At 42.1% G+C, this 23,609-nt stretch overlaps 1 protein-coding gene across 1 annotated transcript in view; it reads right to left on the reverse strand.

The window, feature by feature from the left end:
• PCDH17 (protocadherin 17) overlaps window positions 1-23,609 on the reverse strand; it is a 288,195-nt gene that overhangs the window by 144,725 nt on the left and 119,861 nt on the right. The gene's annotated exons all lie outside the window — the stretch shown is intronic.

Raw genomic sequence — 23,609 nt, forward strand, 5'->3', positions numbered from 1 at the left:
AGCAGTGATTTGCAGCCCATAAGGCTAGGCCAGAATCCCCACTCTGGATCCACTGCAATCTGATCCACTGGCACTCAGGTTTCACTCCCCTTCAGAGCAGCACTGCAACCCTCCTTGCAGAAGGAATAACAGGTAGTTCGAATTAGGGCCTTAATTCAAACTACCGGGTCCCTGACGCGTGTAGCCGTGGGCAGTTAATCCGGACTAGTGAAATTTCAAAATGGCGACCGGACAGGAAGATGCAAATAAAGCCTGGATATTTCAATCCTGGGCTTCATTTGCAACTTCAAATGCCTACATTAGCCACCCTAGTTCAAACGAGGGGGCTAGTGTAGACATACCCTTAGAGACTAACAAATATATATCATGAGCTTTCATGGGCAAAATCCACTTCTTCAGATAAATTCAGTTATTCGCAAACCTTCCCAGTGTCGTGTGGTTCCTTGTTAATGGCAACTAGTTAGTCAGGTGGCATTTCCGAGACAGAGGCAGAAAATCTAATTACTGTGAGTGGGTCCCAGTAGCATTCAGGAAGTTCTGGGGCTTGAGATTGTGAGCTGATTCCTGATCAGGTCTACATGGTTCAGTATTAAAGCTCTAAGACAAAGACATAATTTGAGACTTCTGGGTCACCCATCAGAGTGATGGGGAAAAAAACTCCCTGGGGCAAAAACAACAACAAAAACCAGAGCAGAATTAAGTGCTCAGTTTTCACCAGAACAAAAGATGAACAATAGAGAGCCTCAAGCTTCAGTACTATATCCCATATTGTTTAATATATTTATTAATGAGCTGGAAAGGGAGGTAAACAGTGAGGTAGGAGAATTTGCATATGAAATAAACTGTACAGCAATCTAAATTAATCATATCCACTCAGAACACAAGCGTGGCCATCATTGAGGGCAGCTTAACAAAACCCACTGCTCGATGTGCAGCTGCATCGAAAAAGCTAATAAAATGTTGGGATGCATAAACAGTGGTAAATAGTTTAAAGATTGTACTACCTTTAAATAAGTCTGTGGTGTAGCCTCCATCTAGAATATAGCTCACCACTCTCACAAAGGATATCACAGAACTAGAGGGAGCTCAGAGAAGGGGCATGAAAAAGTCTCATAAGAAGCAAGATTGGAAAGATTAAGCTTTGTTTGCTTAAAAAGGAGATGAATACGAGGAGACATGCAGAAAATAATGAATGACCTGAGAAAGGTAGATCAGGAACTTCTGTTCTCCTTGAATCATAATCCAAGGACAAGGGAACATTCAATGAAAATAAAAGGTGTAAAGTTTAAAAACAACTGAAAAGAAATTCTGTACTGTTTCCCCACGAACTGTGGTTAAAATCAAATTTAAATTTTAAAAGTTTATATGAATACTAAGACTATCTAGATTTTTCATAATTGGTGATAACAGAAATTCTAGAAAGGATAGTAAATCTCACACTTTAAGAATAAAGCCAATCCCTTATTCTTAGGCCTGGTCTATGGGATAAGGTCAAATTAAGATATACAACTTCAGCTATGTTAATTGAGTAGCTTAAGTCAAAGTATTTTAACTAGAATTTTGGCACCGTCCGGACTGTGGAAAGTTGAAGGGAGCACTTTCACCCTTCAACTTCCCTTACTTTTTGTGGAAGCAGGACTAGCGGCATCGGCGGGACCACCCTCTCAGTTCAAATTAGCGTGTCTTAATTAGACCTGCTAATTCGAACCCCGGAAGATCGACTGTGGCTGCTTCAATCTTATCTGTAGTATAGGCATGGCCTTAGAGATCAGATTGTGATCTAATGTGAGAGGAGATTATCATACCTCTCGCTACAATGGGGTTCATACACCTTCCTCTGAAACACTTGTGTTAATCACTCTCTGAGCAAAACGATCTATGATTACTTGAGCCTTGGGTCTGATCCAGAATGGCACTTCCTATGTTTGCTTCTCCTAATTATAGGTAAAACCTATTGTAATGCCTCTTATTAAGACTGCTCGATATTTCCTTTTATAAAACCCTTTTTCAGTTGCCAAACTGTAACCATTTGGGCTGAAATTTTCAATAACTCAGACTGACTTGTTTTGGAAACTTTCAGCCTAAAATGGCTCAGCCATTTGGGGGAGTGAGGCTACAGGAATATACATCATTTTGTCCATATTAAGAATTTCTGATGACCCCTTTCTTTTGAACACTCTAGTGCAGTGAACCTGTGATACAATGGCCACACGTCTCATCAGGGTAAGTTACTGGTGGGCTGCGAGATAGGTTGTTTACCTTTCTCAGCAGGTACATCCACCCACATCTCCCCTTGGCCGCGGTTTGCCATTCCTGGCCAATAGGAGCTGCAAGAAATGATGATCAGCAAGTTTCTGCAGCCTGCATTACTTCCTGCAGCTACTGTTGTCTGGGAACAGACTGCAGCCAATGGTTACTATGGGTGGCAATACTTGCAGACAAAAGGTAAACAACCTGTTTAGCAGCCTGCTAGCAGTTTATCCCTATGAGCCATGTGCGGTCCATTGGTGGCAGGTTTCCCACCATTGCTCTAGTGCTACATGCTTTAGGGAAATTATTTGAAATTCAGAAGTGGGGTGGGCTGTGTGGAAGGGATATGCCTTTTGGCACCTCTGTGAAAATCAGGCCAAAGCTGATTTTCAAGTCATAATTCAGTAGAGACATCTTAGCTTTTAGCTGTATATATCTCCCCTTATCCCGCCCAAGAATCTGTACACACTGGGCATGTTCCGGCCCAGAATTAAGCAGAACGTTCCTTTTGATTTAACTCTGGGCTGCTGTAGGACATGCTGGGTCCAGCAATCTGATTGTCTCTCCGGTGCTCTCAGGCTATGTCTACACTACAGGCTTTTTGCACAAGAAGCTTTTTGCAGAAGAGATCTTCCACAAAAATGTCTTGCACAAGAAGCGTCCACACTGCAAAAGTGCACTGAAAAAGCGATGCACTTTTGCGCAAGAGAGCATCCAGCCTGCGTGGATGCTCTCTCGAAAGAAAGCACTGATAGCTATCACAGAATGGCCACCAGGGCACATATGCTTTTTTCGATAGGGGTTTTTTGTGCAAAAACAGGCAGCTCCCTGTCCACACACACCTTTCTGTGCAAGAGCTCTTGCACAAAAAGGAGTTATTCCTCCTAGAAAGAGGAATAACTCTTGTGCAAAAACCCTTCTGTTCTGTCGATTTTCTTGCATGAAAACACACTTGAGGTGTGGACGCTCTGCAAGTTTTGTGCAAAACCAGCCATTTTTGTGCAAAAACTCTGCAGTCTAGACGTAGCCGCAATGATCTTCCACTCCATGCAAGGTCCAACTGGCACAGAGGAGGAAGCTACCTAATTAGAATGCAAAGTGGACACATGCCAGCCCTGCTGAGGAGGTGGGAAGAGTAGATTGGTACAAGAAGCCTGGGGCTAATGGGGAGCCAGGGAGAAAAAAAAATGAGATTGGACAAGGAGCCCAAGGAGGGAGATCTGAGTAAGTAGCCAGTGGGGATGGGAAATGTGGATGGGTGTGGAGGCTAGAATGGAGGGAGTGACAGATTTGATTAGGGACTGAGAGGAGGGGAACTCAGATTTTCTGGGCCAGGAGACTGGGGCTGGAAGTTTTGGATGAGAGTGGGAGTCCAAAGATTAGGACTTTTTGGGCAAATAGACTGGGAAATCAATGGGAATGAGGCACTTAAATAAGGCTGTGGATTGGTCCTCTATTCCCCATCTGTTTCTGCTATCACTTGCACACCTAACAGGGGTGTTCTGAAGATTAATTCTTTAATGTTTGTGAAGCACTCAAATACTGTAGTGATGAGCACCCTGAAGCATGAGGAAATTAATAGTTGTAACTTAAGAGCATGTTTGAATAGTGTGTAGCAAGTGAAACCCTGAACTACCTGTTGAATAAGGAGAACACAAAATACTGACTATTCTATTTACTGAATGATTCAAGAATCCAGTGGGAAAAAGTAGGGAGGGATCATGAAATTTAAGGCAGCCTTCCAAATGTTCTTTTCATACAGTTTGTGTGTGTAAAATAAGATCTGTACTTTTTGGTCCAGTATCTAACGTGATTAGGAATTGCATTTCCACCACAAGGAGTATAAACAAGATTGCATTTTATGTCCCTTCCTTTCATGCTGTGGTGTGGCACAAATACTCTGACATCTGAATCACAGCCATTGCCAATATCTGTTGCACAATGCACTGGGATGCCTTTCTTCTTTTCCGTGCTTATCCTTAGGTGCAGAACAAAACATCCGGCAAATGCAACCCTTACGGTTACTGTTTCTGAACAACTTATATTTAAAGCGAGGCATTTGAATGTGTGGAATTACAATGCTGAAAACAAGTCATACCTTGTTTGCTCATCGCTTTTCCTTTTGCTTTTATGGCTAGCTTATGTGTCTGACATTCTAGACCTTGTTTATTTTGCAACTCTGTTGCATCTTTCACAGCTGTCTCCGTGGAAACCACAGTCTTAATTGCACACTTTAAGGTTAAGTCTGTTTCTGTTAAAAGCTGCATCTGTGTGGGCTCATTAGTGTGCAGGATGTGCAATGAATCTTTCAGCCCATCACTAAACTGGCAGTGTTCAGCTAGTCTCCTTAACTTTGCTGTATCAGATGCACTGGATTCTCTTTTCTGTTGATACTAGTTATGAAAAATACACATTTTGCCGAAGTGGAATAAAGAGAGGCTTATCTTTTCTCTTCGACTGGATGAACTGTTCAACTCATGGCAGCAATTAGTGATTAAATTTTCATTTACAGATCCACTTCTGTAGCAGTAAAAACTTTGAAATAATAGCATAGGACAGGAAGGGACCTCCTGGGTCATCCAGTGCCATCCCCTGCTATCACAGAGAACCCTGTCATATAATCCTATTCAAAATCTTATCATCGTAAAACCAGTTAGATTACTTGCCCCCACAAAATGCAGTTCCTTGGCTGTAAATGTGGTTCTGGACAAGAGTTTTCCCACATGGGCACAATACGTACGTACTGATATGGTAAATTATTATACATACCATTTTTACAGCCTGGAAAGATAAATAAATAGTGAGTGACTATAAATCCTTGTGACTTTTAGGGCCCAATACTGCCTCCAGAGGCAGAACTGGTGAGGTTCTGCTTAGTAGGAAGGAAGAAGCATGCAGGCAGGTGCCAGTATCTAGGCAAACATCTTTGTGAACCAGAGTTCAGTTTTAGGGATGCTCCGTGTGTGGATTGCTAGTGTAGGAGCAAGGTTAGGTTATAGATCTGTTGGTCATTCCTCCGAGCAGAGCAGATGCATTGGGTTTTGCAGGTCAGATATTGGAAAAATAAACTCTAGATTCATAGATTTAAAGTCCAGACAGGATCACTGTGATTATCTAATCTAGCTTCCTGTTTGAAACAGGGCATAGAACTTCCCCACAATAATGGGCAACAGGAGCTACAAGCAGCCATACCTGTGAACACACAGGTAAATAAAGTACTGGCAGCTCGCCTAGGACTGATTATGGAGAACTGTATCTAGCCTGTGTGCCGCTTATTGCCCAACCCTGTTCTGGACTCATGACTACAGCATAAAAATTATGAGCACAGTTGGAACTATGGAGCAGATACAATGCTGAAAGGCCAAGGACTGAATAGCTATGGACATTGAATTTCCTTCTCACCTCCTAAAATAAACCCTCTAGAAAGGGTTTGAGCTGGGAGGGCCAACTTATATGGTTCCATGGCTCATTAAAGATAAAATCCTACCAGTCTTACCCTTGCTGAGTAGTACCATGCTACAACCACAAGTAGTGTCACAAGATAAAGTACTACACAACACTAGTAAAGGTATAATAGGGTTCTTTAGTCTCCAGATTATGTATCTGGCAAATGACCAAAACTAATATAGAGACAGAATTTTGCTTCCCAGGATAAAACTTGCAGGTCTTTCCCAGTGGCTTTGTGCTAGACTTTCAGCCCAGCTCTGAAGACACTATGGCTACAGCTATACTATGAGTTTTGCCACAAGAGCCTATGCAAATGAAGTGCAGATTAGCCTTTTCCCGCACTTCATTTGTATACTCCCTTTCATTCCGTTTTTGCGCAAAAATAGGCAGTGTGGTCATGGCTATTTTGTGCAAACCTCCCTTTTTCCTCAAGATGCCTGTCCCAGAGAAGCATAAGGATCTTGCAGAAAAAGGGGGGTTTGCGCAGAACGGCCAAAGCCACACTGCCTGTTTTTGCACAAAAACCGCTAGCAAAAAAACAGAATAAAAGAGAGTATTCAAATGAAGCGCAGGAAAATGCTAATCGGTGCTTCATTTGCTTAGGCTCTTGCAGCACAATTCATAAGGTAGCCATAGCTTATGCCATTCAGACTTCTTCAAACACAAGTTATTCCTGGAACCCTCATAAAAGAAATGGGCTTTCACTACACAGCAAGGAGCCACAGAAAGGGTAACAGAGCATGAAGTTTGACTGCCTCTTCAGCACTACTGCTGCTGGCTGTTTGGAGGAGGAGACAAGAGAAAACTCTAGTTTGTATTCCCAAAAGGACCCTATGTGGTCTGAAGCAGGGGACTGTGGGGGAATGGTCTGAGGAGGAAATGTGGGACAGATGATATCCCCAGGTGTAAGGGTCCTTCACTATGTATATGTAAGGAAACAATCTCCCCCACCCCTACTGTATTAAATGTCAATAACTACAAATACCTGCATCCTCACAAGCTACAGCATGATCATGGAGAAAACAGCTGGAGTTTTTCTGAATGTGAACTTTTACAAGCACTAAAATGAAGCAAATAAGCAAACTGTAGACAGGTGTTCAAATATTTTCCTTGACATCTGAGTATTTACACACACTTAACCTGTGGAAAACAACAAGTATGCAAAAACCGAAAGAATGAAAAAAACACTGTCCTATAAACAAGCACACTAAATGCAAACTAATCCCCAAGGATTAGCATTTCAATACTGATGCATTTGTGTTGTGTAAGCAAATATAATTAGAGAATATTTATGAACAGACCAGAAAAAATTCCACGTGGAACTGTGACGGGGCGACCCCTCCCCGCCCCCTGAGCTACACCGAACAGGCGCTGCTCGGCATCCGGGGGGGGTCGGCCCGAGAGTGCGCGGCTTGCACGCAAGCCGCACTGGGGCTGGAAACACCGGCAGCCCCGCTGGCTCGCGGCCGCGGTGCGGCAGGATGGGAGGGGCTAGGGCGGGAGGAGTTCCCCCGCCCTGACGAGCTCCGGCGGTGGCCAACCGGGGGCAGGAACGGGCGGCCATAGTCCCGCCCTGCCTGTGACGTAAAAAAAGGGATGCCTCCGGCGGGAGGCTTAAAAGGAAAAGCCTCGCCGCCATAAGGGGGGGGTGGCTATGAGGAGTGGGGAGTAGACCCGGGAGAGGGGGAGAGTCGGGTGACACCCTCGGGGCGGGAGCACCGCCCACATCCGGATCTCGGCCCCGCAACCCTCCAGTGCCGGGGAGGGACGCGAAAGTGTCGGCAGCCTGTCGGCCAGGCAGAAGGTAAACACCCCGAGCGGGGAACGCCGGGGGTGGGGAAAGGAAGCAGCCCAGGGTAGAGCCCACTTGGGGCTGGCAGGCTGACGAGTTATGACAGGAGCCCCATCAGCCAGACCGGAACAAGACAGTTCCACGTCCTTAGGGCCCTGGGCTGGGGCCCGTGAGTGAGGGCGGGCCCGGGCTCCCCTTTCCTCCACCCCCCGGTGGGGGAGATTGCATCGATGCCCGAGCAAAGGCAAACCGCCTAAGCGTGCAGAGGCGAGCCAAGACACCGCCGGAGGGCGGGGTACACCGGGACGCCGGGAGGTGCCGGTCAGATGCCGGGGTACACCCTGGTTAGGAACAAAATGACTTCCGGAAAAATATAATCTAGTTTCCTGAGTACACACAGGAACACGGGAAGTAGCAGATCAGATCAATTTTCTTTCTACATTGATAGTTTGTCTCTGAAGTATCCATGATCAGATGCTTCAAAAAAAGGTGAAAAGTAGAGGATTCAGGAATAACCTGCTCATAGAGGAAGTTTCTTCCTAACATGCCCATAATTTAGAAGTAGTCTCCATCCCGCAAAAGTAGGATTTCATAGATTTTAAGGCCAGAGAGTATGACTGTGATCTAGTTTGGACTCCTGTATAGAAGAGGCCACAAAATGTTACCCAGAGGTTCCTGTAGCTGACCTCTAAATATGCTTTCCTGATTGTTAATGTGATCCTGGACTGGATAAATCAGGGAATTTTGAGTAGGAGAGGAATGATTATTTTAGCTCTGTATTTGCCCTGGTGTGAATGCCCCTGGAGTACTGTGTCCAGTTCTAGTATCCACAACTCAAGGATATTGATAAATTGGAAAAGATTCAGAAAAAAATCATGAGGTTAACTAAAAGATTATAAAACATGACATAATGATAGACTCAAGGAACTCAACTCTTCAACTTAACAAAGAAAAGGAAAAAGGGTAACTTGATTACAGTGTTTAAGTATCTCCTGGGAAACAAATATTTAATAACTGGCTTCCTTTTAAATGAAAAATACAAATTAAAAAAATCAGCAAAATGTTTGACAGGTTGAGGACAAATTGCTGAGGGTTCTCCGTGATTTATGCCTGGAGGAAAAAAAATCAGATGCACATGAAGCAAACAGACTGTGGTGATCATCCTCCTAAGAACTTGAGCCCAATGCTTGGATCCTAGATGAGAGCTTAATTACCCAACTAAATAGGTCCTTCTTTACACTTTGTACAAATAACATATTTGTGAAAAAATGTTCTTTCCCTTTTTCTGTTCTGAAAGAACTTAGTCTCTGGAAAAAAAAAGTCTGCCCTCCTGGAATATCTCTTTCAATGTAGTGACATCACATCTTCTTGACAGTTTATTAAAGTTTCAAACAGGACGCATGCAGAGTAGTATAAATATCTTATTTTGCCTTACCACCAGATTTCTGTTGAAATGGAACAAATCACTATATTCATTCATCATCATTTGGCTGTGAGGTTGCAGGATGCCAAAAATAGTAAACACTTGTGGAATCTACAGTAATTGAGAGCAACAGTAAATTACATTTTAAGTGCTCATCAAGGTGAGAATGAGGCACTTCAGTGCCTCTTCTTACATCCTCGTTAGGAATTTTGCCAAACTAGAAGAACATGCAGGTTCATAGAAGATGCCAACTCTCAGATTCCTTTGTTTCCTTTGAAGTTCAGATGAGACAAAATGTTGTTTTTAACTATGGTTTGCTAGATGCACCATCACCATGTGATCGTCGTTGTTTGACAGCATCTCTTCCCCATCTTTACCTAACCCTGCTCTCCATTCACATCCAATTCAAAAAGCTGAAAAAGTTTGTCTTGCCATTAACAAAATGCAAACATTTTTGAATCATACAACAGTTGGACTGATTACAATATAATTTATGTTATCACATGCTTGCATATTTTATAGATGCCTTGCAAAATTTCCATTAACATTTACCACTGTAGGTACAAAATCCACTAGTTTCTCTTTGATATGATAACTGATGATGAAATAAAGCTAATATTTTACTCACCAATCACAACAATAGCAAAATTACTTACAGAAAATGAGCAAGGAAATAACATTTCACAATGCTACATATTTTACTATATTATTTCTATCGCCATGGTATTTGCAGACACCTTTCATCCCAAAATACAGAGACAATATTCACCGTCCCAATTTCTTCATCCCAATATTTCTGCTATGAGGTATAATACAGAGGTTTAGCTGTACTAGAATATTCTGTATCTCTTTTTCCAGCGCAGGACAAGTACTAAAAATGGTGACAATACTTGGGTACATAAGGGTCAAGCATTTTCATCATTGCTTCATGACCCTGTGCTGAAAGTATTTGACCCCTCTCTAAGCTAGCACTTAGACTGTTATTAGCACCAATGCAACTATACTACTGTTGGAAAAGAGCCTTGTTATTTTTTTATTGCAGATGTACAGGGAACATAGCAAACAGAATTTAATTTCCCAACTTAAATTTGGTTAGAATAGCAGAGTTAAAACCCATCATCTTGCAGGAAGTGCTATGCGGTTGTTAATGATACCATATATTTAGTAGCTGAGTTTTACAATTCATCTAGACCCAGCATTTCCAACAATATTTCCCCTATTTCTAGGCTGGCATTTTGTTAATTGGCATTTGGTTTATTTAGAAGAAAAAGTACAGCATCATCGGGTACATAATCAAGCACATATACTAAACTACTTTATGTTTTCCTTGAAGGTCTCTCTTCTAAGAGTTCATAGTATGATGGAAAAGGAGCTGGAAGGAAACTTGAGAAGTCCTCAAGTCCAGTCCCCTGCACTTTGGCAGGATCAAATGAACTTAGACTATTTGTGACACATTTGTCCAACTTGTTTTTAAAAACTTTCCATGGTGGGAATTCTACAACTTCTCTTGGAATTCTAGAGCTATATTACCAGTATAGTTGGATTATTTTTCTTACTATATAACTTAAATCTTAATGGTTACAAATTAGGCCTATTATTTCTTTTCCTACCTTAAGACTATTATCTCAGTCTTCTTTTCTCAAGACTAAGCATGCCCAGTTTTTTATAAAAATTTCCTCACAGGACTGTTCTCACAGGACTGATTGTTTTACATGTTTTTTTTAATAATTTTTGTAGCTTTTTTCTGGAGGCTCTAATTTATCCACATAGTAACTAAAATGTGGCAAATGGTATTGGACACAGCAGTGCTTAGCAGAGCAGAACAATTACCTTATATGTCTTATGTATGATGCTCCTGTTAATTTACCTCAGAATAACATTAGCTTTTGTCACAGCTACATCACATTGTTGACTCATACTCTGTTTGTGACTTGTTATCATGCCTAGACCCTTTCAGCAATATAACTGTCTATACAGTTATTCTCTTTTTAGTAGTTGTGCATTTGATCTTCTTTCCCGAGAGAAGTACTTTGCACTTGTCTTTGTTGAATTTCAACGTTTGAGTTCAGACCAATTCTCAATTTGTCAAGGTCATATTGAATTCTAAACCTATCCTTTGAAGTGCTTGTAACCTTCCTGTTTTGGTTGCATCTGCAAATTTTATAGTCAATATTACCAGACCCAAAACTGACCCCTGAAATTTCCCACTGGGTACATCTGTTTGACAGCAACCCCTCTCTTAACTCCTCCTTGAGTATAGACTTTCTACTAATTATGCATGCACCTTACAGTAATTTCATCTGGATGATATTTTTCTCATTTGCTTGACTAGGCCCAACTTTGCTCAGCTTATTGGATCTGCCACAAAAACATGCAGTGCAAACATGGTTGCAATACATTAGCCATTCTAATAAAATATGATGTCGAGGTTGTCAGGACACTGAGGACATGCATAGTTTCTAACTATTGGGTACCAAGCACCAAAAATTACAGTTGGCTTAAAACTTGTATTTCACATACCTTTGAAAAATGGCAGGGAAGTTATCAACAGAGGCCTGGATCCACAAAAGCATGAAGGAGTCTAGTGGTATGTCTACACAGCAAAGTTAATTTGAAATAACAGACCTTATTTCAAATTAACTTTATTAGCGTCTATACAGGCAAACCACTATTTTGAAATAAAATCGAAATGGGGGCGCTTAATTCAAATTAGTTAAACCTCATTCTACGAGGAATAACGCCAAATTTGAAATAGCTAATTTGAAATAAGTGCTGTGTAGACGCTTATTTCGAAATAGGGGGCCTCCGGCCCTTCCCAGTTTCCCCTGGTGGCCACTCTGCGTCAAACCAGGAAAACTATTCTCCTCTCCACCAGCCCCGGAGCCCTTAAAGGGTAGACTCTGGCCACACTACACATGTCAGATCCAGGCCTGCCAGCAGTCGCTGCCCCTGACCCAGTGGCCCCAGGATGAGCCAGACAGTCAGAGCTAGCCAGCAATTCCCTGCCCAGTCCCCCAGAACCCAGGAGCCAGCCAGGGGCTGTAGACAGCGGGCACCCTCCTGGACTAATGCAGAGATCATGGACCTCGTTGAGGTTTCGGGGCAGGCCTCCAATGTCCACGATCTCACTAGACGGAGGAATGCAGCCGTCTACGGCCACATAGCTGCCACCATGGGCAAGAAAGGCCACAGGTGCACCCAGGAGCAGGTGCGCCTCAAGATAAAAGAGCTGTGGCAGGCATACGCCAGGACCACTCAGGGCAGCTCCACAGTAGGGGCAGATACCTGCCCTACTTCACCGCCCTGGACCACATCCTGGGATCAGTGCGGTCCATGCCACCCCGGGGGGCAGCGAGCTGGGACCGAAGGGCCCTGACCAGGGCACAGAGGAGGAGCCACCACACCAGCAGGACCACCAAGCAGTTCCAGGAGACGAGTCAGCAGAGTCGTCTGGGGAGGCCACACCATGTAAGTGCTGTTACTGACCCCTTCCCGGGGTGGGAGGGAGAGAGCAGGGAGGGAGACCAAGGACAGTGCATGTGGCCCTTGCTTACCACACATCACACAGCAATCTGTGCATGTGCAAGCATGTGCCATGCCACCTCTGGGCAGGTGGCTCCAGCTGCCTGCTACACAGGGGCCATGGCCTGATAGTCACACACGTGTGTGAAGAGACCTGACATGCTCCTGACCCTGGGGTGGGACACAGCAGGACGCCCTCCCTTCGCAAGCCTCCTCTAACATCTCCCCCCACCTCACGCACCCTATACACAGCACAGGAGCATGGGTGCGGTCTCGGGGCAGCTCCCACTCCCGGGGATAGCAGGACATTCTGACCATGGCCTCTGTGCAAGCAGAGCAGCTCTGATGGTGCAGGGCACGGTCATCCTCACTTCACAGAGGGGGGCTGGGCTTCACCCACTGTATCCCCAGGGAGAACTGACCACTTCTCTTTTTTTTCCACAGTTGCATCAGCTGCACGTGCAGGGCGCCACCATCCCTGGGACATCCTCCCGCACCCAAGGTCTCAACAAGTCCACCACAACACTGCAGGGGTACCGAGACCAGCACCTGGGGGCCCTGCGAGCCCTGCACCGCACCATGGAGCAGTGGATGCAGGACGAACGGGAGTTCCGGTGGGAGCTGCTTGCCCAGGATCATGCCATCTGTGCCCATCTACAGACCCTGGTGCAGAGCGTGCTGCCTCGTGCCACTCCAGCGCCTGCTGACTCCCCAGCTCCCACTCCTCTTCCCGGTCCTTTTCCCCCTCCCGCCTCTCCCTCCTCAACCTCCACTCCCTTCTCCTCAATCTCCACACGCTTCTTCCCATCCCCCCGGGGACGCCAAGGCCCCCACACCCGCCGTGCTGGGAGACAGTTGGCCCGGTGAGACCTCCACCCCTGAGCCCTGAGCTTCCCCTCCCCCTTGTTCCCCTTGCTTCCACCTTCCAGCTCCCTCCTCCCAGGTTTCCCTCTCCCCTCTCCCACCCTCTCTTCTCCCCTCTCCCACCTCCTTTCCCCAGTCTCCCCAGAGTTTCACCCCTCCCCCAGTTTTGTTAAATAAAGAGAGTTTATATTTTTGAAAATACGTGTATTTTATTTGACATCAGGAAGGGGGGTTAGGGAGGGGTAAGTGGAAGGCAGGCAAGCAAGCAGGGACACCTGAGAACTGGCTGCTCGGGGGTGGGGGGTGTCCCTTTAAACACAGGCCTCTGATAGCCTCAGGCAACAACCACACAAAGACACTGCTTACCTGATGCTCTTACCCTGACCTGGTTCCGGCCAGCCTTAACGCCAAATCAGAATCCACTCAGTGTGGACGCAGTATTTCGAAATAGCAAAATGCTATTTTGAAATGCATTTTGTGTGGAGACGTGTTATTGCGAAATAACTTATTTCAAATTAACTATTTCAAAATAAGATATTTTGAAATAACACTGTAGTGTAGACATACCCTAGGTGCCTAGCTCACACATGTTGTTCTCCAGTATGTGGCTTGTGCTGGAGCGTAAGTGTGAGGCAGCTCTCCAGGTGCCAAGAGTGAGGCAGCAGTGTGCATGACCAGAGTCATAAAGTTAGTTCCTAGTGAACTTTTCCAGTAAAACGTAGGTACCCAAGTGAGTTTAGGCACCTGCAGTGTTAGGCAGTGGCTGAGTAGGGATTTTGTGGATTGCAATAGCAACTTGAACACGTAAACCTTGGCTTTAGAAACCTATGTCCCTTTGTGGATTTGGGCCAAAGTAATTTGTGGTCAACTGAAATGTGAAAAATTAGTTGGTATTGAGCAATATTGGCTTAAATCAAGATTTTAAGCACCTCTCCTTGAATCCTTATCTAGATTCTAAAAGAACCTCTTGAATTTTCAAAACATTAGAAAGAATACCACTAAAATGTTTTTCTAATGTTATTTTAACATTTCCTCTTTTAATGGACTAGCCAGAAACATAAATGGCAGGGGGACATGAAAATGAAAATAATAAAACACTTCCATAACCAACTTTGTGGTAAAATATCATTATGCGTTAGCTTCAAACTTATACGTTTGGCAGAGGTTTGAATCAGATGATAGTTTATCTGAACTGGTTGGCTCATCTTTAATCCACTAACTTTTCCATGTTTTTTTCCCTCTGATGGTTTTTCTTTTCAATCATTTTAATCTAGCCCGAGAGAACATTCAATATAGTTTGCTAACAATATCTTTTTTCTCTTTTGCATAGATCTTGAGAGAGAGAAAACAGACCATATATCTCTACTAGTATTTTAAAGTACTTAAAAAAAACCTTGGCTAAGTACTTCTATCTTCTCCAAAATAATTGCACTGTCACACTCATTCACATTCCTCATAACTGTCAGGTGCTGGTTTTGATACGTAGAATAAAGCAGAAATCAAGCATAATCAAGTGCTTATTGCTGCTTTTTCTGTACAACACAATTATAAATGATTTTGAGTATCATCTGAGGAAAGGTCAATTCATTATCTTAAATCAGGAGTAGTGGTTGCAATGATACAGTAAGCATTTATCTAAAATTCCATTAAAACAATATTCTTTCTGCCAGATGATTTGACTTTGAAAAATCCATAGTTTAAATGACTATCTGAATCACATAACAAGACTCAATTACACCAGGTGGTATTGACTGATGTATTTAATAATGCAATAAAGATGCCATCCCTGACTGAATTTGTTAGTTTGAAAATAGGGCAAAATGCCATTTTACTACAAAGTTGGCTAATGAAAAATATTGCTTACAAAGTGATGAGACCTGTCAAGCAAATTTACAGTATGCAATATTTATAAGCTCTCATATATTTCAACAGAATCTGGAGGCATGGGCATCAGACAACATGAATATGGCCTCTGTGAAGACTAAACAAGCTAAAAAGGTGCAAGAGTCGAAGTTCAGACTGCTAAGCAGTCTATTGTAATCAATGACTGAAAAACATGAGGATTGGAAAATATCTCCCAGCTTTCTAAATTGAGTTTCCTATTCCGTGTGCTTATATAGGCAATGCCACAATTTTACTGCCACCTGGATGTTTTACAGGCCCCGCAATTCAAACAGATACTGCTTGTGGAGATTAAAGGCTGTGAGTTGGATTCAGTGAATCCAAATCCCAGAAGTTTGGCAGAGCACTCAGTTGGTTCCTGGGATGCCAGCATTAATGGCTGAGCGCCAGAATCTAATCTCAAATGCATGGCACGCGTCATCTTCTATCTCGATTAAGCCATGTCTGCAGCTAGCACAAGTAATGTACAGCCGCAGTTTTTATGAAACATTCAGTGTTATGACTGGTATGCATGTGAGAGTCAAATCTGATCCTGAAGGCATAAAGATGCATCTCTTTAAATACAAGAGCTGTGATCATTTTGAAGGAGATGGGGTAAAAGTTTACCTTTAACCTTCCATATGCTATTATCTAAATGGGGATCTTGTGATTCAAAAAACTGGATTATAATAGAGAGAAATGAGCTAGTTAGGCTGACATGTAATGAAATGAAATTAGTAGGAGAGGCATCACAGGAAGATGATTTTGCTCGCCCTCTAACTTTCTCAAATATATGTTGGCCATAAAAGGATTTCATAAACTCACAAGTATTTATCTTTAAGTAATTCGCAGTGTTGTAAAACACCATGCAAACTGCGAGCTAGAGAGAAATAAGAGTGTCAGCATAGCAAAACTCGATTAGAAAGTTTGATTTGATTATCTGTAGCTTGTTTGCATCACACTGCTTCTTTACTCAGTAGTACCTGACTAGAATATTTTCACTGAAGCCTGAGCAGGAAAGCTGGAACTCTTGATAGAATACTAGGCAGCAGGAAGCATGACATTTTTTTCTGGAACTTCTCAGCATAGTAATTGCTGATTTGAAAATTATACTCGCTTGATCTTGTCTATCAGTTCAGATGGAAGACATCCAGAAAGATGTGGTTGATATTGGAAATAAAAAACTAAACAGGGAGTTGAGGAACTGAAAGGTACTGTACAAGTAGATTGATGCAATGTCTTAATGTACTGGCCTTGAACTCTAGGAACTTGATGGTAAATCCAGTCAGATTAAGGAGCCTGAGAATCAATCAGTTTCTGATGGCTGTAAAAGTCACAATAAAAAAGAAGATGGTTGTATATTTATTGTCAGAGAGCTAAACACAAGACTCTCTTCTGCAGTAATAATTAAAAAAAGTCAACTAAAATGGTTAGCTTGAAAAGCAATGACCAAAAACTCCTGACCTTTTTGTCTGAGAAGAAAGCCCATTAGTTGAATGATTGATTTTGTGCTTAACTTCTTTTTTCTTCTCAGCATTTATTTTCCCCTTGTTCTTTCAGTATGTTACATGCAATACCTCAAAGCATTTAGTAGCCATTGGATACTTGTCCCCCCCTTATTCCTCCCCCACAAAAAGTAGGATACTAAATTAAAAGCTCTTGTAGTATTGGATTTCATTCTTGCTGAGCAACTTTAACCTTCAGTTCTAACATGTTAGTCATGAGAAATCACAGCCTTTTCTTTTTAAGGAAAAGGAAGATCTGTGAACTTTTTTATCCTATCATTTTATTTTTCAATCACCTGTGTTTACTAAAAATAATCAAATGCTGCACCAAAATTAAGCCTTTTGCTTTAAAGTACGGTAAAGGAGGATTCTGTTTACATTCACTGTTGGTTTGACTTTGAGTGGACTGAGGCTACATTGTGCACACTGAGTTCATGTATAATGTAGATGAGATTGGTAAGGCCAGAAATCTTAATTTATTCATTGTACCAGAGTAATGCCAACCACCTCCTGTTTTCATTATACCAATCAAATGCCAGCCATTTCCTGTTTTCATTAGACCATTGTAATTCTAGCCTCCTACTGTTCTCATTAGTGCAGGACTGTGAAATGGCAGCCACCTCATGTTTTCATTATAACAGAACTGTATGGTGCCAGCTGCCACTTGTCTTACTTTACAGAATAGCATTTGACCATGGAATGTATTGTTTCCATGAGATAGGACACAGATAAGTCAGAGGCCTTACAAAGTCCTGTTGAGATACTGGAAACTCTGAGCAATATGACTAAAGCCTCGTCTATACTATCAGTGTAAGTCAACCTAAGTTACACTACTCTGGCTACGTAAATAATGCATCTGGAGTTGATGAAGCTTAGGGCGATTTACCACAGTGTCCACTATGCGCTGTGTCATCAGCGGACGGTCTCCTACAAACACACCTAACACCTCTCATTCTGGTGGAGTACTGGCGTCAACTGGAAAGTGCTCTGCCCGCTCACTAGACCTGCAAAATTGCCCCTGCAGCATTGATCGCAGCAGCTGCAATCCCTTGTATGTGTAGACATGGCCTAAAGTGATGCCACAGTAACAAAAGGAAAAGCACCTAAAAGATATAAAGGAAAAGTGATAAAAACTCATAAAATACTGATAAATTGTATCAGAGGGGTAGCCGTGTTAGTCTGAATCTGCAAAAGCGACGAGGAGTCCTGTGGCACCTTATAGACTAACTGAAGCGTAGGAGCATAAGCTTTCGTCAGATGCAAAGACGAAGTGGGTCTTTGCCCACGAAAGCTTATGCTCCTACGCTTCAGTTAGTCTATAAGGTGCCACAGGACTCCTCGTCGCTTTTGATAAATTGTAGTAAACATATTAGAATCTGCTGGCGTCCCCCCCCCCCCATAATCTCTGTCAGCCTCTCAGAGTAAGAAGCAGGATAATGTTATTGTTATGGCATAGGACTAGGACTCTGGAGATCTATGTCCAGCTCTGTCACCAATTTCCTGTGTCAGCTAGAGGAAGTAACAGCCTCAGTGCCTCAATTTTCCATCTGTGAAATGGAGATCATAGTACTGCCCTTTCCCCAGCCTTTGTCTATTTCTTCTGTAAGCTTGTCAAAGCAAGGAATGTCTTTTACTGTGTCTTTGTACAATGACTAACACAATGTAGCCATGGCCTTGGCTGGGTGCCGTTGTAATACTCCTAGGAGAACTAATAAGGGTCTGATCGTGCAAAGATTTATTCACACAAGTAGGCCTATAGAAGGGAATATGAGTTGTATAGTGTATAAAACTAGATGTTGAAAGTTATATATAACCTCAGTGGCTACCTTCTCTTTATGGGATTTTTGTGTTAGGTACTAGAATCCAAAAGTAGAATGTTCAAGGTAATTGAAGTATGATGCATTAAGTATGAAAATAAATGGGTTTAAGTAAGTATTCTACCTAAGCACTTAGCCTGCTGGTGATATTAGTTAGTGGTAATAACAGATATCAAACTAAAATACAATAACACTTTATACCTTGGATGATTTCAGTGTAATTATTATAAAATGAAATTTCAATAAGACTTACGGTGTGAAGAGGAGATTAAAGGTTTGGACCTTAAAATAACAAGGTGCTGGGTTTGGGGCATGTGTAGACCAAGTACATATATTAGCATGTATTTTCCTGGCATCTTGGCCTGTGAAGTTCTAGGCCTGTGAAATACACAACATCACGACATGAAGAAGTGCTATAGTGGAGAACACTGTTCTGCACCTGGGCAAGGTTATCTGTTCTAAACAATTATTTCAGTTTTAATTATTCATGCGGTTTTAGCTTGTCATGTTTTATCTGTTGTATGCTTTGATGATTTATGGTTTTAATGTTGGTTGTGAGGCGCCAAAGAAGGCTACGCAGACAGATCCTTTAAAAATAAAATTTACTATTATTACAAACAGTGGCATTTATTGTTATTGCTTGAGAGGAAAAGAATTCTTCCGAAGTATTTTTGTTCTGCTCTCTATGGAAAAATTGTGGTTTCATGGGGGAAATAAATCTTTTGTCATTCTCAGCTTCCTGTGTTATTAACATTACTAAATAATGGACAGATGTGTATACGTTTTGCTCGAATGATTAAAAGTTCATGAAAAATCTTAACCTATTAGTGTTCCCTAGGGAAAAAAAAAGACTTATCCATCTATTAAGAAATTCTGTAAAATCTGTAATGAACAGGCTCAACAAATAATGTAATCTACTCTCCCATGGCAAGTGGATTACAAACCAGAAGAGCCAGCGCAGAGCGATCTGCGCATGTGCAGAACAATGTGTGCATGCACAGAGCGCAGAACTGCGCAGCTGGCAAGCGGGGCTCACCACTGCTTGGCGAGCCCTGGTAATGAATTACCCTTCAAATGACAGCTGTCACCACTGGGTTTGAGCCTTGAAGCAGGAGTGAAAATACAGTAAAGTAGGTAGCAAAATCTGAAGATGATATCAAACTGCTCAAGATGGCTAAGACCAAAGCAGACTGTGAAGAGCTTCAAAAAGATCTCATCAAACTAAGTGATTGGGAAACAAAATGGCAAATGAAATTTTTATGTTGATAAATGTAAAGTAATACACAGTGGGAAAAATAATCCCAACTATACATGCAATATGATGGGGACTAATTTGGCTACAACTACTCAAGAGAGATATCTTGGGAGTCATTGTGGATAGTTTGCTGAAAACATCCATGCAGTGTGCAGTGGCAGTCAAAAAAGCAAATAGAATGTTAGGGATAATTAAAAAAGGGATAGAGAATGAGACAGAAAATATCTGATTGCCTCTATATCAAACCATGGTATGCCCATATCTTGAATACTGTGTACAGATGTGGTCTCCTCACCTCAAAAAAAATATATTGGCATTGGAAAAGGTTCAGAAACGGGCAACAAAAATAATAAGGGATTTGGAACGTCTCCCATATGAAGAGAGATCAAAAAGACTTGGACTTTTCAGCTTAGAAAAGAGACTAAAGGGGGATATGATACAGGTCTATAAAATCATGACTGGTGTGGAAAAAGTGAATAAAGAAAAGTTATTTACTTATTCCCATAATGTAAGAACTAGGGGTCACTAGATAGTTTCATGGAGGTTAGGTCCATCAATGGCTACTAGCCAGGATAGGTACGAATGGTTTTCCTAGCCTCGGTTTGCCTGGAAATGGGTAACAAGGGAGGGATCACGTGAGGATTACCTGTTGTGATCCCTCCCTCCAGGGCATCTGGTATTGACCACTGTCAGCAGACAGGATACTGGGCTAGATGGACTGTTGGTCTGACCCAATATGGCCATTTTTATGCTCTTATTTAAATAAATATGCACTGTCAATTAGAACAAAAAAAAAACCCCTCCAAACTTATTGTGAGCTCCTTCTCATAGGCAGAAGAATACTTTGTAATGTACCTATGATCTACAGTGTTTAGTACAAGTAAATAAAGGGGTAGTTATGTTGGAGTGATGTTGTGGCTTGATAAAACAACATATGTCTGATATACGCTTGTCTGACACATTCTTCAAAATGAATTTTTACAGAGATGGAGCATCACATGAAAATTATGTCTTCAGAATTGTGGAAGCCAAAGAAAGCTGAGAAGGAGGGCATGAACGCTTTATTTGATACATAGGTTGTGCCTTTATCTTTCCCCCCTTTTCTCCTGCCCCCCCCCCCCCCCCCCCCCACTTGTGGGAGACTTTGGTAAGGTAGCAAATTTCTAACTTCTTTTCTGGTGCCATTTCATCTCCCCATTCTGGTCTGTTATTGAAGTAGGGCAGGTGGAGTCATAACATTATTTGTGAAATAAAATGCAAATTCTGCTATACAAATGGACCATTAAGAAGTAAATTAGATTGAACAGCAGTGGTAAATCAGCAATTATACTGTTTTTATATAGCAAGATTCCAGCACAAATAAAATCCAACAAGTTTACAGCACATGTTGTGGATGGCAATGCGAGTCACCACTGGAACAGCAACCCTAAGGCTGATGATGTGCTTTACTAAAGCTGGTGCACATTTTACTGCCACTTCGATGCAGTCTTTAAAACAGTGAATGCTGAGAAAAGTGCTTTTAGTCTGCTGGTAATACAATGTATTAATTACTGTTTATAAGAACTTCCAGTTTTTACATAATATTTGTGCCTGTTATGCCAACTACAATCCTGAGTGTGGTCCAAATCAACAAGGGGGTAGTTATGCTGGAATGATATTATGGCTTGGTAACTACTAATTATGATTAATATTTACATTGTGGTTAAATTGTGCCTGCTTTTAGGTGCACCAAAATGAAGCCTGTCACCCTGGATTATTTTTTTCAACATCTCTCCAAAACTGGGCATACAAATTAACAGGTGGCTTTTTCAAATATAAGCCAATCAGAATTTTTACTGAGTGCTACATTCTGTAAATGTGTATTCTGCGTAAACCAACATGCACATTTCCAAAGGCTGGGCTTTCTTTGGTCCACTGCTGTAAGCTTGCAAATGCTACCTAGTACTCACTGGCATTCCTTTAAAATAATTAAGATTGATTAAACAAAGAAACATGAAAGAGGACAGCTGTAAAACACTTTACAAGGAGCTGTGAGTTTCAAGATTTAGTTGCAGCCTCCGGTGGCTCCTTGCTGCCTAGATTTGTCATTGCCTGTAAATGCTTGGATCTCATCCAGGCAGGAGGTGATGTGAACAGCACCTTGGACTAAAAGAATCACCAGTTATCAGCAGAGCTGTCTCAGCTTTACATTTCTGATCCCACATTAAGCTTGGCAAGCCTCCAGCAAAGCTCTTCAAGCATGAGAGCCTAATTCAGATGTCCTCCAACCTTCCCTGCCTTGCCTCCAATTGCAATGATATGGCACATCCCTTCATTTCACTTCCTTTACTGATGTGCTAAGGAACGGCCACCGCCACCATCTCCAAACCACCTGTTTCTTGCTTCCTCAACCTGCAGTGCCTCCACTCGGACCACAGAGACCTAGTCTCACTCCAAAGATTTTTGGCCTTTTAGTGGTTTTAAGATTAATCAATTTGGTAAATGTTGCTTTTAAGCATAAGGGTCAAGGAATGGTTCTTTTAAGAAAGGTGTTTCATCTGGAAAACAAAATGACATATGAAATCTTTAGCACAATATTGCAGGTCTTTTGTTTGTTTTTATAGCCAGTTTCCTTAATCTTATATTCTCCTCCTTTCTTTTAGCTACAGTGAGCTGCTATATTCATAGAGTTTGGGGACGCGGCACCCCCTTGATTAAAGTGGTTTCCATCTCAGTATTTCTACTATGCAAATTGTTCCAGCAGTACTTGCTATCTTTAGAAGAAAAATCCTCATATTCTGCTTCAGAGTCATTAGCAGCAGACAGCAGTGGACAGTCAACAGTAGGGGTGTGTCTAGACTACAGGGTTTTGTTGACAAAAGTGGACTTTTGTCGACAAAACTATACCTGCGTCCACACTACCGCTGAGTTCTGTCGACAGAACTCAGCAGTTTTGTTGATGCTGGTAAACCTCATTTTACGAGGCATAACGCCTTCTGTCGACAGAGTTTCTGTCGACAGAAGGTGTTATTGCATGTAAACTGTCCTTTGCGTCCACACTACCATGTCGACAAAGCAGCTTGCTTTGTCGACAGAACTCAATGTAGTCTAGACGCTCTTTGTCGACAGAAGCCTGTAGTCTAGACGTACCCTAGTAGACAACTGTCTTCTATTTTATCTCAGAGATGATTAGTCTGTGCTGATTTCTCTATAGGTTAGTTTTTAATCCTTTTAGGCTTTCATAAGCTTTTGTTATTTTTAACTACTTCCACATTCCATTTTGAAGATGCACAAGGATCTGAGATTAACAAAACACACACTCTCTTTCAACCAACACATGATTAGATGAAGGCTGGAAGACAGAGTTATAGAAAAAGTAGAAGGCATTCAATATAATAGGGGGGATGATTCATGCATGCTGATGCATGGAGGTGCAAACTGCATCAAGGAGGTATTTCCCTACTTCTGGGAGTTTTGCTGGGGCAGAGGGGCATCTCTGGGATTCCATAGTGTCCTCTACCAAGGTCTAAGATGCTTTCCATGGGCACAGAATCTGAAGTAAAGTGAAAGCTTAAATATTTTTCAGAAGCAGATCTTGTAGCTAAGGAATAATTAACAGTTGTTTATCTATCTTCTAAACACTTAACAAAACTGTTAAAATAATACAAGCTATTAAAATAATTTTGCAATTTGATTAATTCTGATTCTATATATTTATATTCTTTTCCTGATGTACTATAATGAGTCCTTATAAAATGATATGGGCAGGGAATTGGGAGGTGTGTGGGGGCTCAGGGCAATGGTTGGGGATACAAGACACTGGCCAATCCCTGATGTGGTGGGACCCACTTTGCCCAGTTGCTGGCTTCCTCAG

Source organism: Pelodiscus sinensis, chromosome 1 (assembly GCF_049634645.1).
Source record: "Pelodiscus sinensis isolate JC-2024 chromosome 1, ASM4963464v1, whole genome shotgun sequence".
Classification (NCBI taxonomy): domain Eukaryota; kingdom Metazoa; phylum Chordata; order Testudines; family Trionychidae; genus Pelodiscus; species Pelodiscus sinensis.